We start from the raw sequence: 18,670 nt of genomic DNA on the forward strand, positions 1-18,670 counted from the left end.
ATTAACACCGAAAGTGCCACTAGGTGGCACTGTAAAGGATCTTGGTTGCGTGTCGTCTACATGCTTTCAGTTCAGTTGCTAAATGAACGTTGGTCGTGACACTGCACCTAGGTTACTCAGTATTCAGTGACTTATTAAGTTTAATTATTTAAGGGCTATCACAATATACACGATACCCAAGTACGGTCAGACTATGCGGTCTAAAGTATCCTACAATCCAATCGCCGTATCATCCATCAAATCCAATTGATTAAATATCCTAAATGCAGGCTTTAAAGTCCAATGTATCAAAAAAAGGCTGCATATTGAGGTCCTGAAGTCAAATACCGGGTATTATATGTTCACGGAAATATATCCGGCACTCTTCGCTTAGAATACCGAAAGTCAAATCAGTCACATAACGTAATTATGTCGATAAATCTTTGTAATTTATATTTATTGAGAAAATAATTTATTATGAGCTGTTAATTGAATCATAATTAAATATAAACGTTCAAATTATAATCAAACTGTAACATGAATAGTTAATACACTGTTAATAGTGTTATTTCATTCAATTATACACCAAGTATTGAGAGAATTCCATTAGTGTAATGTTTAATAATATTTGACTAACATGTTTGAATGATTATATTTATTGGTGATTATTTTATTTCTATGGTGAAGAAAAATAAGGCTCGCATCTAAAGGTCGACTTCTTCTATCTCTATTCCAAATTTCATCCACATACGTTCAGGGATTTTAGACATTAGTTTGGACGTTTAAATAAACGTCCGAACTCTTGCATCTTGCGTGCGACGTTTGCCTGATATAATTTTAACTTATATTATTATTAAGAAAATGAGTTGGTTAATTAATTGTTTGTGTTTGTTTGTTACTTTAACGTCGTAACTTCTTATCCGGTCATTATGAACTTTTGCACGTTGTCAGGGGTACAGATAAAAACACCACAATTCATTTCCAAATAAGCGAACGCAACCGTGTTGGGAAACTAGTAAATATAAATTGAATTATATTTATTTGCCATAACTTTTCTTTTTCAAATGTTAGAAAATACTCTTTAGTCTATAAATAAAAAATGCTTTTCTCTATAGAATCTACAAGTCGAACAGTTGGTAGTTTTACGTTTAATACAATTCTGTAAAATGACGATTTAAAATTGCTTGAAAATGCCTTCTTGAATATAGTATATTTTGTCTAATAAATTGGTTGAGTATTACATAACTTTTTTATCTTTAAAATACCTATGTATTTATTCTTGTTCTTTACCCTAATGACGCCAACTAAGCCCGTAAACATTGACGACGATGTCAACAAGAACTATGTTTCTCCGACATATATATACAAGTAATAATGAAATAAATATAATTAAACATATATTATTGTCATAATCGAAACAAAAAAAGGTTTTGTTTTACTGTTAAAAACTAAAACATATCGATTCGATGTTTGTTCCTTAAAACGAACTCTCGCTTCATCGATGTAACCTCCTTGGAAAGCGGAAGTTAATTCGGTGCAGAAACAAAACAGGCAGATACCTTTTTTTTAGAGTAGACGGGGACAGTAACGTTACGTAACGTAATCATAACAATAGCTAATGATAAACTGAAATAAGATTTAAAAAAAAATTTAAAATCAAAAATGCTACCGACATACCGCTCATAAAATTGAAAACAAGACAATTGTACTCATTGCAAAACTCAAAATTAAACGATGTGACTTACAATTAAAAAAATTAATTTATTGAAAAAAAAAAAACTTAGATTTTTTTTTAAGCTGCATTGTTTGAAAACAATGCAGCTTAAAGACATGATTGTAGTGAAAAGTTATTATATTTTTTACATTATATAAAATCAACATGAAATAAAATCTATGTTTGAAAATAATATAATTTATTACCATTAATTTTTTTTTACAACAGTAAAGTATCTCAATTCCGTGAACTAACAAGTGTGTATTAATAAAAGTAGTTGGCGGAATGAAGTGAAAAAAGATCGGAAAGCACTCTCTGATGCTTCGTATAGTGAGTCGTGCAATTCACAATTTTTACAAGCATGCATATTTATCTATATTCATTTTTAATTGCATTTAGGGAAGTAGGAAGTAAATTAACTGGTCTGTATTACTGGCCTAAGGCTTTTCTATTTAAATAAGAATATTTGGAACGCTTTCTGGGATCCTGTTGTAGAAGCGTATACATTGCCCCACAAAAGAGTTAATGACTCTATGCAGTCGAGTAACAGGAGTAACAAGATTGTGTTTGTTCCTTGTACCAATGGTATGTGAATCACATTTTCTCATAAAAACATTAATATTTTTCCGTACATACAAAACATTACAGAATATATATTGAGAAGCAACAGTTATTATCTTAATTTCTTTAAATTTATACCTTAATGATTCCTTGGCTCCTAGGTTCTCACTCTCCCTCTTCTTTCGCATTCACCTTTACTGATGATTATGGGGTTAAACTCAGGGTAGCTCTAAATATATATATTTTTTTGAATAATCTCGTGCTCAGCTGCGAAAAATTATTTGGGGGGTAAGTCTTCGTGAAACTCAATTTGGGTAGGTATCACCCACGCATCAGATATTCCACTATCGAGCAACAATACACAGTAAATTTGGGTAGGTATCACCCACGCATCAGATATTCAGCTGCCCAGCAACAATATACAGTATTATAGCATTCCTTTTTGAAGGGTTAGTGAGCGAGTGTTACTACAGACACAAGAGAAATAATATTTTAGCTACCAACGTTGGTAGCGCATTGCTAATGTAAGGAATGGATAATCTATCCATCCATCTACCCAAGAACATCAGGTGGAATATTTGCCCGCCCTACCTATATCATAAAAAAAACAATAGTACTCAAAAAAAAAGTCATACATATCTCAATGTAACAATGACATACATTGAAGGCATTGTACTTGACTTATGACGTTATAACGTGAACAGTAAAGCCCATAAAGGCATACACACACAGTTGGACATGAAATAAAAAGGGAGTGAGACGTAACAATAAATTTTCACATGACGAGTCTCATAAGGTTCCTCGGACGATAAAAGGTCCCGTAACACGTCTCTCCGACTAGGGTTGTCACGGAATTATAAATAATAAATAATTTTATATTATTTGAATGTCTGAAATTACAAACTTTGAGTTATTTTTTCTCATGGACAATGTTTTTTCGGTGTTCGTTTTGTTGTAACTCGCCGCTAGATGGCGCCGTAACAAAACGCCGATTCAAAACCGAACGCTACCGATACTCATGAAAGTTTGAATATGAAAATGAATTATTTAATTAAGAATGATTTTATTATTAACTTATTTTAAATCGCCTGTTTTTTTAAATAGGTGAACTATGAAAAAAAAATTGGGTAATTTTTGATTTTGTTAGATTTTTGTAAGTAAGCTTGAGTCTTCTCCTTCACTTAGTAAGCGAGCAAAATTTGAAGTTTTCCTCTTATTGTGCGGGACATTTTTTTACATTCTACTGTTGAATATTCGAATAATGCTAGTAGTCATATAAAATTGAAGTTTAATTTTAAAATATTATGAAGTATTAAGCGTGATCGACAGCCCTAATCTCAAACAATTTATAGCATCGCAATCACTCGCGTACGTTACAACGGCTCTTCCGCGAAGTATTATTGTTAGCGACGCAATCAGGGGCATATATGAAACTTGCATTTCTTGACACGCATAAAAGTAATGGCTAGGCTTATTACATTTTTGCCCCTTAATACTCCGAACAAGCATCACCCCATCTCCCTGAGTCCGTTACCTTGACGGTAGCCAAAGTGTAAATAGTTTTACATAAAGAATATGTAAAATGTCGACTTATTGTGGAAACGGGGTTGAGTTGAGTTATTTCACAAAACAAAAGACAAACGGAGCGCGCGGAACATTAAATACTACTAGTAATTTTTATCATAGATATTATTAATTTTACAGAAGTATTAATACAAAGACGGCGTTTCACAATATCGGGAATTTATATTCGCTTTTGATGTTGTATTCGCTTTTATTGCTTCACTACAATGTTCCGTGCACTGCGTCAGTACAATCAACCTATTTCAATTAAGATTCCAAATAATTATATTCATGATATATCAAATTGAAAATATATATTGTATGCGTAATTCAAGAAGACATATTGTAATCGTCATTTCACGAGATTCTATCAATTAAAAGCGAAATAATATATGTGCACAAAGTAACAAAATGAATCTTACATACGAACAAAATTATTCAATAAGTTTGATTAGTTAATATGTAATAATTATGAATATTTATAAGTGATATTGTTCAACAGCTGAGTAATTTCATACAGTCATATTAGTGTCACATTGAGGTACATATTTGTAAGTAGTTTTTATAGACTATAAAATGCTTATGTCTCGTTGTTACGTTTGCACTCCCGCGAAGGTCGGTAACCACATATAACATAAACATAAAATAACATAATCAGCCTGTAAATTTCCCACTGCTGGGCTAAGGCCTCCTCTCCCGTTGAGGAGAAGGTATTGAGCATATTCCACTCTGCTGCTCCAATGCGGGTTGGTAGAATACACATGTGGCAGAATTTCGTTGAAATTAGACACATGCAGGTTTCCTCACGATGTTTTCCTTCACCGCCGAGCACGAGATGAATTATAAACACAAATTAAGCACATGAAAATTCAGTGGTGCCTGCCTGGGTTTGAACCCGAAATCATCGGTTAAGATGCACGCGTTCTAACCACTGGGCCATCTCGGCTCAACCACATATACAAGAATAAATCTTAATATGATTATTTCTCTGGTAGCTGGTGTAATAGTAGCTAGGCGTAGGAGAGGAATGGGGCTATGTCCACTAGACGTAGTAAATTTTAATATCTATTACTCTATTCCGAATTTCGTCGATAGGGTAAAAGATATCCAAACTCACTTCTCTCCCTTGTCCAAAAAGTTCAGGTAGGCTTTTCCACCACCGTTTTCCTAAAGACACAATAAAAAGGGCTCTTGCCACCATAGACGGTCCTGCTCTTACTGAGCCTCGTGGAGTTAGTTTTGATGATGGTAAGAGACCTGATTGACTGACATTGGTTCCCCGGGGAAAGGGGACGGGCTCTTGTATGGGATGATACATGCTTTGACACACTGGCCCCGTCTCATATCCGAGAAACAATGCTAAGAGCCGTTGCCGGTGCGGAAAAAGCTGAAGCAACAAAACGATCCAAATATTTGTGTCTTATGTCAAATTACTTTTTGTCTCATTTGCTCTCGAAACACTTGGCCCTTGGAGTAGTATTGCAAAAAGCTTCATTAAAAGTGTAACTCGCCTTATTGCCTCTACTGGTGACAGGAGGGCTGATTCTGTAAATATATTTAATTCATATATTTGTATATATCTAGGGACTTAATGTTATTAATTCGTATGTAAATCTTTACATAGTATAAAACAAAGTCTCTTTCTCTGTCCCTATGTCCCTTTGTATGCTTAAATCTTTAAAACTACGCAACGGATTTTGATGCGGTTTTTTTAATAGATAGAGTGATTCGAGAGGAATGTTTATATGTATATAATACATAGACAATATAGTTAAGTAACACTGATAATTTTAAAAGTTTCTAATGTGATGTCGTAATTTTTTGCGCTTACATTGTAAACGCGGGCTGAACCCTACTAGATAGATTAAAATAATGTACTACAGAATTGTACACCTCAAAAATGTCTACAAAAAAGTCAGTGATGGTATGTGTCTATCTGTTAGTGATAACCCACAATAACATTTTTTGTCATTTATTTTTTACCACAAATATTGGCTAATTTTCGAAGCGATTTTAACCTATACAGCATTAATCCTTATCCAATGAAATACCTTAAATACATTGTTGATTTAATATTGATCTATATGGCCCTACAGCATATGATTTAAATGAATATTTTCGAAGATATTACAGATTTAAAAATTGCGGAACGTAGCGTTTGCGGTGGTACCGGCCGGCCGGGGCGGCGGGAGCGTGCTATAGGCGCGTCGGAGGCCACGGTTCTCCCTGTACACTTTGAATTTAGCAGCGATCGGACGCGGTTATTATCGGAGCTCTCTAACATGGGAAATAACAATCCATGCTTCCATACTAATATTATAAATGAAAGTAACTCTGTCTGTCTGTCTGTCTGTCTCGCTTTCACACCAAAACTACTGGACCGATTTAAATGAAATTTGGTACACAAATAGTCTAGAGCCTGAAAAAGAACATAGGCTTTTTATTTGGAAAAAAAAGAAAGAAAAGAAAGAAACTTTATTTTTGGGATACTGATTAAAAGGAGTAGATACTTATTTAAGTGTTTCAAGATAATCTACCATTAAGGGGGTGAAATAAGGGTTGAAAGTTTTATTGGGAATCAGTCATTGTTTAAGTTATAAACATGAAACTTTATTTTTGGGATACTGATTTAAAAGGAGTAGAAACTTATTTAAGTGTTTCTGCATATTCTACCCCTACGGGGGTGATATAATGGGTTGAAAGTTGGTATAGAAGTCCGACATTTTTAAGTTAGAAGCATGAAATTTTATTTTCGGGCTACCGATTAAAAATGTGTTGATTCGCATTTAAGCGTTTTTGGATATTTTACGCCTAAGGAGAGAAATTGAGTTGACATTTCGTATTCAGGTTAGTCTGGAAGTCTATCATTTTGAAGTTAGAAGCTCGAAATTATATTTTTGGGCTACCGATTAAAAATGAGTTGATTCGCATTTAAGCGTTTCTAGATATTCTACCCTAAGGGCTGAAATACACACCTTTTATATTCTATTATATATACTATTATATATATACTATATATACCCATTCATATTCTACGCGGGCAAAGCCGCGGGTAACAGCTAGTTAATGAATAATTTACTTTAAACTTAGATAATTATAATATTATTCTAAGTCTAATGTAATTACTGCCTGATTTCTCTAGAGGTTAGTAGATATAGCCATAAATCCCGAGATCCTGTGTCTCTTACCCAGAGTCAAGCTGTGTATATACTTAGATAGCAATTTTTCTCCTGTAACCTAACCTGTACATTTGAACCGCTGTAATTTAGAGACTACATATTATTGTAATGTTATTTTTTATTAACCATGGAGCTAATACTTATAGACTTTCAGGAGTTGTACTGAATCTATATAACTTTGTATCTCAAATGTTCGAAAAGATTAAATGCTTAAATATTTGCCGGTCTTTATCTGTAGAATCTGCACTACCAACCGGATGAATCCTGTTTCAATAGTGGTCGTAAAAACCTAATTATACAATGAAGTATTTTATTAACGCATAACATTATATAAAACGAGATTTCTAACTAAATTAGCATGTAATGTTAATAAATACACGAAAACCGTTTCAAATACGCTATGACCTATATTTTAGGACGTGCGTGACAGCTGGCATGTTTACAACTTTCCTTAACCGGATCGCTTTTTGTAAATAACAAATCAGTAAATGTTTATACAGACTGTACATTCTTTTACTTGGTGGTAGGGCTTTATGCAAGTCATAAATATACCATAATGTATGTACCATCTTATATCATTATACTTAGTAATGTCGTGTTCCAGTTTGAATCCCAGATTAAATGTAGAGCAGTATAGCTTAAGGTACATGTGTTGTGTTGGCGATGTAAGACATAGTTTATATTTCTTAGAGCACCAATGGTAGAAGCTACTATATTCCTGAGTATTATAGGGTCTCAGTTACAAGCATATCGTATCAATGTCTTAATGAATAAACTGCAGCCGAGCAAGGCCGGCTTGATAGAGATATTATTTTTATGAATTGTATCTCATATTATCTCAAATTAATGAATTTAAGGTAATTTTTTTTTAAAGTACGTAAAGTAAGTGTCAATGTTTTTGTCCTATCCTATCAAGTGTAATGATTGTATGTGAAGTGGGGTTGACAATAGCCCAAGATGCTAAAATGGACACTGCGACTTTTAAATCTTTGAGTAAGCCGTTGAGCTGTTCAATCTTAAAGGAGTTGAAGGTGGCGCGGGGCGTAAATTTAAGGGTAAAATTGCGCGATTTGGATATTTTAAGCTCTGTCGAAAATTCTATCGATATGTAATACCGATTGGCAAAAATTTACCACTAGTTCGGCATAAGCATTTCGGATCTGAGAACAATCTTACTTAGAAGTAAATTACAGTTACAAAAGTATTTTTTTTATTTTTGTTTGAAATATTATTAATAGTCTATTTAAATTACAAAAAGCATGTTATATGTTATAGAAATATTAATAAGCGCCATAGCAACAGTATTAGCAAATAGAAAAAGATTTGAGTAAGATATCAGAATACAATTCGTTTCTTTCGAACAAAGTGTTTTATTGTTTTACGTTTTATTCGTCAAATAAGTTTCTTTTAGATGTCTGTCTAGAAATAAAACCGTTTCTATTGTCACTTGACAGTACTTAAGAGATCACTTTCGAACCCTTCGTCTTTTGTTCGGAGAAGTTAAATAAATATTGTTAAGCTGAATAAAATATTTTTTTCTTGAAATAAAAAACAATATTCTGAATCATGCTAACGATTGGTTCAACTCGATATATATATATATACCTTGTATCGTAACATTAAAAAAAGTGCGTGCAACCGCCTGTCATAGAGACTTAGGTTTACTTTTGGTGCGAAATTCTGTGCTGTGTTTCTTTTCAGTGCTATTTGAAAAATTTCTCCACGAACGTCAGGAATATGCGGTATGTTAGTCTCTGTCAGCTTGATGTTGAGTTAAGTTTCAAGGTCAATCAGTGATGAGCCAAGTTGACTTAGATTGAGCCTGATGCGGTGCAGATATTCGGTATACTGTACAAACATACATATATTGTATAGGAACTTCTTGGTGTTAGGTATCTGTCCTGCCGTTAGCGGATTGATTTCTAGCAAATATGCTAAACGTGTAGTTGGAGTCTACCATCTCTACCACCTTGCACAGACCGTCCGATTGAAACACTATGGTAATATTCTAGATTAAACGAATTATATAAATATATATCTACAAAATCATTTTTACTATCGAAAATTTCGAGTCGTCCTAATAAAAAAAAAAAATTATTGTAAGAAACAGAAAATAAAATATTCAGTGTTATTTGGCCTTGTATTATTTCCGTACCCAAAGGGTGAACCCTTTTTTTAAACGTAAGGAAACGGCCCTGTGGAAAATGCCAGTATCATCCACAGGGCCGTTTCCTTAGAACCTCAATAGCTAGCACATTATGAAAAATAACAATAAAAAAATCAAGGATGGTAGAATATTCTTAGACCGCGATTCAGGCATGTGTCAGTTTATTTTAATGCTCTAATTTTTTTTTAGTTTTACTTGTCAGTCTAATGGCCAAATATAAGGGCGTAGAGCATGAGGTGCTGGGCTTAGATCCCAGGTCAGACCGATAAAAGAAGCACCTGCAGCTGCAGCTGCACCTATGCTAAGTCCGTTAGTGTCGGATTTGGCGTCCCATTGGATTAAGCTCTCTTGTTTGCACATGTGCACTATAAGTATGACTACTGTCGCTTGTCGACCTTGATCTTGACCGCCATGGCCAAAATTGGTCAGGAACAAATTACAAATTTCTTACCTACACTGACATTAACATTAACAGCCTGTAAATTTCCCACTGCTGGGCTAAGGACTCCTCTCCCTTTGAGGAGAAGGTCTTGGAGCATATTCCACCACGCTGCTCCAATGCGGTTTGGTGGAATACACATGTATCAGAATTTAGTTGAAATTAGACACATGCCCGTCCGCCAAAGTATACCATAAAAAATCTTAATATAAATTATATTAAGATTTTTTTATAAAACCGACGGCAGACTTTTGGCGTTGATTATTATATACTAAAACGCTTAAGCAAGACTCCCTACATCTGGTATATGTTTTATGTATATTGGTTTAGTCGTTTTTTTCAGTAATAAGTCAGCTCTTGTATTATTATAGTTATATAATAATTATTTTACATTAATATACACGTTGTCAAACAATTTCATTCGTTTTGTTACGTACATAAACATAACATAATCAGCCTGTAAATTTCCCACTGCTGGGCAAAGGCCTCCTCTCCCGTTGAGGAGAAGGTATGGGGCATATTCCACCACGCTGCTCCAATGCGGGTTGGTGGAATACACATGTGGCAGAATTTCGTTGAAATTAGACACATGCAGGTTTCCTCACGATGTTTTCCTTCACCGCCGAGCACGAGATGAATTATAAAGAAATTAAGCACATGTAAATTCAGTGGTGCCTGCCTGCGTTTGAACCCGAAATCATCGGTTAAGATGCACGCGTTCTAACCACTGGGCCATCTCGGCTTCTCTCGTTTATTTAATAAAAGCATATCAATAAAGTTTTATCGTAATCATTTTTTAATTCCATTTATATAATAGTCTGGTTTGAATACATCGTCCAAGATTTATCATTGCAAGCTTTAAATAATATTCTACGTCCTAAAATAGCTCGAGTAATGAGGTCTTCAGAGGATAGAATGTCTACGCTTATTTTGGTATTTTACCGTTTACACTCTAGAGACTGGAATGAGCTAATGTATCTCTTAGATAAATCTTCCGTACTTTAAGGCTATCTATAGAAATATTAAACTTGAATGTAATACTCGGTGAATTTACATTGGTAGCTTAGAGACTAAGCTTCATCTTGTCTTGGACTGTGGATATTTGGAAGATATATACTTTATTGCGATATAAGTCTTGTGCAAGCTTTGGGTAGGTACAACTCACTCATAACACAGTCCACCATCAAACACTTGGTATTAGTATGTATTACAAAAACGAACATTCAAACATCAAGAATAGATATTGAGAATTTATACTTAATTACTTATAACATTTCTATTTTTTGTAATTATATTAAAGTTAGGTCACGAATACACAAATGCAGCCCCGACTACCGACGATTTAATGATAGTGCTTGACCCTGGGGCAGTTGACGCATGAGTATTGCATGTCCTGTTTCAGACGGCCTCAGAGGAAGGCAGCTGGAATGGTCTCGTACTGCCGTACACACTAGCAAGGAGTAGAGAGGGGCGAGATCACCTTTGCCCTCTGAGGAGAGCTCGGTCAGATCCTGCCGACTCTCCGATTTGTGTTGAAGATGGCCAATACAGTGGTTTTACCAGGCATGAATGCCCACATAAGCATGTTAGCACGGACGACGTGACTTTTTATTAATATGTAAATCTTAAAGTGACTCTCATGATTTTGTACTCGCGTTTATTGCTCCATTTTAATGTTCCGTACGCTCCGCTTATATGTTTGATTTGATAGTCCCAGAATTTAAGTATGTTATGTTCTTTGAGAAATAAATATATTTAAAATGATTATCGGTTTAAAACGCATAACACATCTCTTTAACTAACTTCTAACGATCCTAATTACACGTGTGTGTGTAAAGTTTATAGCTCCATGATAAATATAAAACAAAATGATATATGATAGCCAGAACGGCTATCATTTATCCCAGATGATAGTTTACAATCAAATGATCATGATAACTCTGTCGATACTTAAGCTTATTTTTTTATCGATAAACAAATAATTTAACAAATTATAATAATAATAATACAAATCAAGGAACATAGAGATCAAATAATACAAAACTGGAAGTGGTATTGTAACAATATATTGATAGCATAAAAACAATAATCGCCCCCGGGTGGGCTCGAACCACCAACCTTTCGGTTAACAGCCGAACGCGCTAGCCGATTGCGCCACGGAGGCTTCTTTAGCTTTTTGTTAATATAACTACAACACGTACCACAAATTTAATGCAACTATATATTAACAGCATAAAAACAATAAACGCCCCCGGGTGGGCTCGAACCACCAACCTTTCGGTTAACAGCCGAACGCGCTAGCCGATTGCGCCACGGAGGCTTCTTTAGCTTTTTGTTAATATAACTACAACACGTACCACAAATTTAATGCAACTATATATTAACAGCATAAAAACAATAATCGCCCCCGGGTGGGCTCGAACCACCAACCTTTCGGTTAACAGCCGAACGCGCTAGCCGATTGCGCCACGGAGGCTTCTTTAGCTTTTTGTTAATATAACTACAACACGTACCACAAATTTAATGCAACTATATATTAACAGCATAAAAACAATAAACGCCCCCGGGTGGGCTCGAACCACCAACCTTTCGGTTAACAGCCGAACGCGCTAGCCGATTGCGCCACGGAGGCTGATTATGTCTGCACAAAAAGAAAAACTTATCTTATGTATAGTATCACATCCAAATCTATTTCCTATTCGACAATTTATAAATCAATGAAAGTTTTATCGAAGAAGTAACAAGAGCGTATTTCATACTTACTTTGTAAACATAAGTCATACATTGGTGTGATATATATTTAAATAAAAATGTACTGTTATTTGCACGAATTCTGCTTCATTTCTCGCGCGTTATAGCGTAAATATGTTCTGCAGACGTGTTTTCTGAGAATTATAGCTCGGCTATCTTGAAATCAAGATTGAATAGGAGTTTTCTAAGCAAGCCTGTTCGAAATTTAAATCAGTACTCAGGTACGATTGAGGTCGAGAGTAAGCCTATATAGTAAATAAAAACCTAAAAAAAAGGAGTGTATGTTGGTATCTATTTATTAATAATGAAATAATAATTACTATTATGATATATGTAGCTTCTCAAATACTAAATCACAAATTTAAACATTCAACGTAATTTAAATTTATAAACATACATTGTAAAATCAGATAAGGTGTGAAATTATCTATTTTGAATGGCTTGGCACTTAATTGGCGGTCTAGCTTGCAACGTCATGATGTAGTTTTCATGTCACTGTATGCGCGCGCATCATAAACGTTCACTCTCAGAATGTTTTCATAGCATATAGCAATAATATAACAGCCATTGCGGTTGAATTGCTCGCATTTCTTGATCAGTTCCGTTGGAGACAACCCTCGCATCATCGGATCTCTGCGACATTGAAATGTAACCATTATGGAACTACAAATGGAAATTGTTGGCTATTAGTTTAATTTATAAATGAGAATCAACATATAAATATTGAGTACATTAAAAAATTTAGTTTCGTTGGTAAAATCTATTTTTATTGTATATACTTTGTACTCTACGAGCGGGCTTCGACGGCGAGGTAGAGCACGCGCTTATATATTATAAACGTTCCACCTCAAATCGCATCGATGAATGAATATTCATATGATATGTTCATGTTATGTTTATGTCATGCATGGAAAAGTTACCAATGACGTCATGATAGTTAGTAGTAATACTATGTTACTCTAATATACTATATTGTAGTTACATAAATATCCAGAGAATATATGATACTGTGGCAAAGCAATAATAAATAATATATACCGTAATAAAACATAAGTACTTTTTAAATGTAGTTTTCAAAATAGTCATTCCAGACCAGAACAAATATAAAATTAAACTGGATTGTAAAAAATCGACTTGTCATAAATCATCTACAGTTTGATTTTTTATATTTTCGCTTGAAGTTTTTCCAGCGTCTACGCTTTTCGAAGTATGATCAACTCTGTCAAAACGTATGAACTAAGATACTTCTCAAAGGCTTTAAAATATACACGCAAAAAGACTTTTTCGAATCGAACTGACAGTTCTTCGAATTGATGTGTTCAAAGGAACCCGCCATGTGAAGCATGTTACTGGTAACATTAATACAATTATATATGTGTCACTTAGGATTAGAAAATCTTCTCAAGTTTAATTTAGATCGAAGCTATATTCCCGCTCCCTAAGGGAGTCAATACAAAATATATATCAACTCCCAACTCCCCTCCCAACAGACCCCATTAGTGATGTTACTATATATCAAAATGATGGATAACTTGGGATTTTGATAAATATTTATTGAAATTGGACACTGACATGATATCATATAAACTTAAATTCATACCAGCGATCGTTTACGACACACACAATAATAAATTCGAAACTAATTCCTTTCGTAAAATAATATATAAGTATATCACTTACCAAGTAATAAATTGAGAGGTAGAAAAAACCTTAAATTGATAATACAGATATAGAACATTCGCGTTTTACATTTTCTAAAGGATCGTTTCAGTTAAAGGTATTCTGTCCTTTATGAACTTATGGATTGTATAATAACATCGTACAGTATAATTAGTTGATTACGTGATGATAATGATTTGAAATTTACTTACTATTGTTGTAGTAATTTATTTATTTAATTTATGAATCTCTAAAAATGTATACACTAAACGCATATTCTTAAAATTAAACAACATAAGGTGGTCCTTCAATTATAGTAGATCACAGCAAGCACCATAAAACAAAATATATTTAAATACAATTAAGATAAAAGTGAAAGAATTATACACAGCAGTAAAAATTAAATATAAATAAAAAAATTTAATTTTATTTATGTGTGTAGTTAGTACTGTTTACAGAGCCTTGGAACAGCAGCTCTATGTCCTACGTTTCATTGAAATGTAGGAATATTAAATTTAATAAATTTTGAGTGGGCAGTAGCTACCCAGACACTGGTGGTGGGACTGTATGCAAGCCCGTCTGGGTAGGTACCACCCACTGATCAGATATTCTACCGTAAAAAAGCAATACTTAGTATTGTCCTGTTTCGGTTTGACGATTGAATGAGCCGGTGTAACTGCCGCAAGGGCATCGTGTTAGTGCGCCCCAACCTTGAATGTCGGCGCTCTATCAATATAATAAATGGCTAATATTTCTTACAGCGCCAATGTCTATAGGACCTATACTACCAGGTAGGGTAGTTGTCCGTCCGCTTAACTATAAGATAAAAAAAAAACAGACCATCGAGGAAAGTAAAGCCTAATTGAATTGTAGTAAGTACACTTATCAACAACTTTTATCTTTTATCTTTGGTAAATTATAATATGGTATCCAGTATAGATTCGTAGAAGTTGTTATCGTAACTTTGGAAGTAAACTTAATATTGATATAAGTTTTTAAGTGAAATAGGTTTATGTGTGTATAATAAAAATATATATTAATAAAGAGCTGTTAGTAGTTCGTAATAGAGAACATATATTTAGCTAATACTATAATGTAATGATAGATTGTGTACATCTAATATTTGTTTATCCTTCTTTGCTATTAGTATAGACTAGGTTTGATCCCACCGCCCCAGACGTTTATTACATTTTTGCTGTAAATATTTTTGGAATATGTATTGTAGTGATATTAATGTAAAGCTCAAGAAGCCTCCGTGGCGCAATTGGCTAGCGCGTTCGGCTGTTAACCGAAAGGTTGGTGGTTCGAGCCCACCCGGGGGCGATTATTGTTTTGTTGAAGTAAATATATTGTTGCATTATATTTTCAGTGTGTATTGCAGCGATATTTACAACTGTTAAAGGAGCCTCCGTGGCGCAATCGGCTAGCGCGTTCGGCTGTTAGCCGAAAGGTTGGTGGTTCGAGCCCACCCGGGGGCGATTATTGTTTTGTTGAAGTAAATATACTTTTGCATTAATATGCATGTAGCAAATGAAACTCCGAATGTAATATATATATATATAGAGCTGGTTTTCACGTACCTACAGAATTTATGTGAACCTGTGGCTTGGTACTCTCTGCTCGAGATGTGAGAAGTATTCATGCAGGAGCGTGGTAGCTGCAGGATAATAAAGGATAATTTAAGCAAAATTTATCTTTATCAATAATAATATTATAAAAGGGTAAAATTTGTTTGTTTGTATGTAGCGGATAATCTGCGGGATTTATGTTCCAATTCAATTTTTTTTTTCTTCTGTTAGAAACTTACATTATTCCTCAGTGTTATACGATATCAATTATATTATTTTTTATGATAGTATTTTCTTTATTAGTAAATTGCACCCGTGCGACGCCGGGGGCCGCTAGTCTCTAAGTAATTTTAACTTGATATCATTTATCTTCAATAGCAATATAAATATTATTTCGTGCTATATTTAGAACGGTTGATTTTATTTTCTGGTTACACACGAGATATGCGACCGTTGAGGTCAGAACGCGCCGCATGTTGTCACTGTGGGAAATGAAGGCTACAAATAAAAACAAAAAAAAATGAATTCAAACTAAAATTTTCAAATTTTAACGCTATGCCAAGCTGAAAAGCCAAAAATTGAATTCAAATTTCAACGAGGAGTTTGTTTATTTTCACTTAGTAGTAACAGTCTGTAAGTTGACCACTGCTGGTCAAAGCCCACTTTTCCCTTTAAGGAGAAGGTTATGGAGCTTATTTCAGCACGCTGCTTGCGGGTTGGAAAACAGCAGAATTTCATTGAAATTAGACACATGCAGATTTCCTGACGATTTTCTCCTTTTTCCACTGACACGAGATGAATAATAAGCACAAATTATGCACATGAAAATGCGGTAGTCCTTGCCTAGATTTTCACGTGTACTCCGGGAATCCCCTCTAGGTGTTGGAGGGACGACCGTCAGGGCATCACGGTAGCATGCGAAAGCGATCCGTGGTGGCCGCCGAAAGACGGAGAGGGTGCCGCTGGTTTTTTAGTATGTATTCCGGTGTACCGGGGCGCACTCGGCGTCCAGGACACCGGTGAGTCCCACATACCCCCCCCCCTCCCTCACTTCCACGTAGGGGAAACGCAGCAAACGTTGCAGGTGCTTGTGTAAGTGTTGATATTTAACGTCCAGATTAAATCGAAAAGTACTTTTGAACTGCTGGATAAAAACATCTTGGCGATATCATGCAGGGTCGCTCCATGATATCGCCAAGAAAGACGTTACTGGTTGTCCCAGAAACGCCACGTTTGATTTGATGATCATTTAAACCTTAATTGTTACAAATCAATGTCCATCAGTCAAACCTTTTTTGATACAGAACACCCTCCTCACCCCATCAAACCATTTAAGCTACTATTTGAATTATATAACATGTACAATAATTTTCAAAATGCAAGTCAAAGCATGTTCTACTTTAATATTGCAAAATATACCTGAATAAGAAAAATGTCATATCAGCGTCTGTCCTTGTTTTATTATTCAAGCGATGGGTAAAATTTATTTATTGTAATAGTAGAGACTATTTCCTTAAGGCTGTTTCCCTACACGCGACACCATTGCCGTGCAATAATGTTATACCGATTTAGTTAAATATATATTTTGTTTAATTTGAATTTAAATTGAGAGGACTGTTTGTGTCGAATGAAATTTTGAAACATGAATTAATAGTCCTCTACTTTGGATAAACGGGTATAAACTCTAAAACTAGTAAATAGCGTATAATTTCAACTCAACTGTAAAGATCATTCTTCTATGGCTTTCTTTTAGGACCAAGAGTAAATTCCAAATATTTATTATTCAAATAGAAAATATTAACTTCGAGACTAATCCAAAAACTTAAGGTCGCTCTTTGTGTTATAGAGCAAGTTCTTTTTGAAGTATGAAATAATAACATAACAAAGATAATCAATAAATTTACTAACTGCATGTCTGTATGTAATGTGAACTCACATACAGATCCATGATGGCCCCGTGGCTAGAAGACGTGAAGCTTAACCGATGATTCTGAGTTCAAACCCGGGGCTAACACTATTTAATTTTTATTTTTTTGTTTTCATAATTCGTTTCGTGCTCTGCGGTTAAAGTAAATTTCATGAGGTAACTTTCGTATGGGAGATGAGAATGTACGAGAAAACACACCGGCCTTAGCCCAACAGTGGGATGTTTATTAACTGCTGCTCTTCTTTTACTTCATGTAAACCAAGATAGTTATCAGTTCGTATAAAAGCGACCTTATGTGTCTCCGTCAAATAAAGGAGAATAAATTGTGTGCAACTTATGATTTTTATGGATATTATTTATCTTATTTAAGATATAAGGTCATCAATAACACATTAAAATGTAATATTACAAAAATGAAATAAATTTTAAGATATGACTATTAGTGATGTCTTCAAAAGTTTTAATTCGAATAATAAAGTGTTAAGGAATATTTTAATACATGTGGTATACCTCAGGTAACTAAGATATTTGTCTGAATTGGGTTTAATAATGGTCTAGAGAAAGTGGCTTCGCAATTAACTTACCGTTTTTACTCATTTGTAATCCTAATTCACTTGGTAGTGAGGTTCGTGAAAACCAGTTCGATATTCTACCCCAGCAATACTTTGTATGGCAGCTTAAAGACTGAGTGAGCCAAGATAACAACAGGGATAAAAGAACATAACATCTTCGCAACATTGGTGGCGCATTGTCAACGTAAAGAAGATACGGCGCCAGTGTCTAGGAACAAGGTGGTGACCACTTGCCATAAAGTGGCCCATTTGCCCAGCCGCCTTTTAAAATAATATTACAAAAACTTAGTTAGGATTTGTATTATGTTTAAGATGGAAAATGGATTCTCCTTTAACTGTAGAATAGATATGTGTTTATGTGTGTGTGAATATTACCTCGAGCCTACTAAACACCTCAATTCCAACAAATTAGATATAATTAGTTACGGAGCATGGGGCTTAAGACGTTATCAGGTCTAATATGGTTGGCTAATATGACAATATATTCATATATTTTTTTATTTCTGTGTGTGTTTGTTTATTAACTATTATAATCTTGTGTGTGTGTGTGTGTATCTGATCTAGATAAATAAATATCTATGTTATATACAT

At 34.4% G+C, this 18,670-nt stretch overlaps 6 non-coding genes across 6 annotated transcripts; 2 read left to right on the plus strand and 4 right to left on the minus strand.

The window, feature by feature from the left end:
• Window positions 1-11,692: 11,692 nt before the first annotated feature.
• On the minus strand, window positions 11,693-11,766 carry Trnan-guu (transfer RNA asparagine (anticodon GUU)). Its single transcript has one exon. It is a non-coding gene; the product is annotated as a tRNA-Asn (tRNA).
• Window positions 11,767-11,848: 82 nt separating this feature from the next.
• Window positions 11,849-11,922, minus strand: Trnan-guu (transfer RNA asparagine (anticodon GUU)). The gene has a single exon. It is a non-coding gene; the product is annotated as a tRNA-Asn (tRNA).
• Window positions 11,923-12,004: 82 nt separating this feature from the next.
• On the minus strand, window positions 12,005-12,078 carry Trnan-guu (transfer RNA asparagine (anticodon GUU)). The gene has a single exon. It is a non-coding gene; the product is annotated as a tRNA-Asn (tRNA).
• An 82-nt stretch (window positions 12,079-12,160) lies between these two features.
• On the minus strand, window positions 12,161-12,234 carry Trnan-guu (transfer RNA asparagine (anticodon GUU)). Its single transcript has one exon. It is a non-coding gene; the product is annotated as a tRNA-Asn (tRNA).
• Window positions 12,235-15,261: 3,027 nt separating this feature from the next.
• Trnan-guu (transfer RNA asparagine (anticodon GUU)) lies at window positions 15,262-15,335 on the plus strand. Its single transcript has one exon. It is a non-coding gene; the product is annotated as a tRNA-Asn (tRNA).
• An 81-nt stretch (window positions 15,336-15,416) lies between these two features.
• On the plus strand, window positions 15,417-15,490 carry Trnan-guu (transfer RNA asparagine (anticodon GUU)). Its single transcript has one exon. It is a non-coding gene; the product is annotated as a tRNA-Asn (tRNA).
• Window positions 15,491-18,670: the final 3,180 nt, after the last annotated feature.

The sequence above is a fragment of the Vanessa tameamea genome, chromosome 22 (assembly GCF_037043105.1).
Source record: "Vanessa tameamea isolate UH-Manoa-2023 chromosome 22, ilVanTame1 primary haplotype, whole genome shotgun sequence".
NCBI lineage: Eukaryota > Metazoa > Arthropoda > Insecta > Lepidoptera > Nymphalidae > Vanessa > Vanessa tameamea.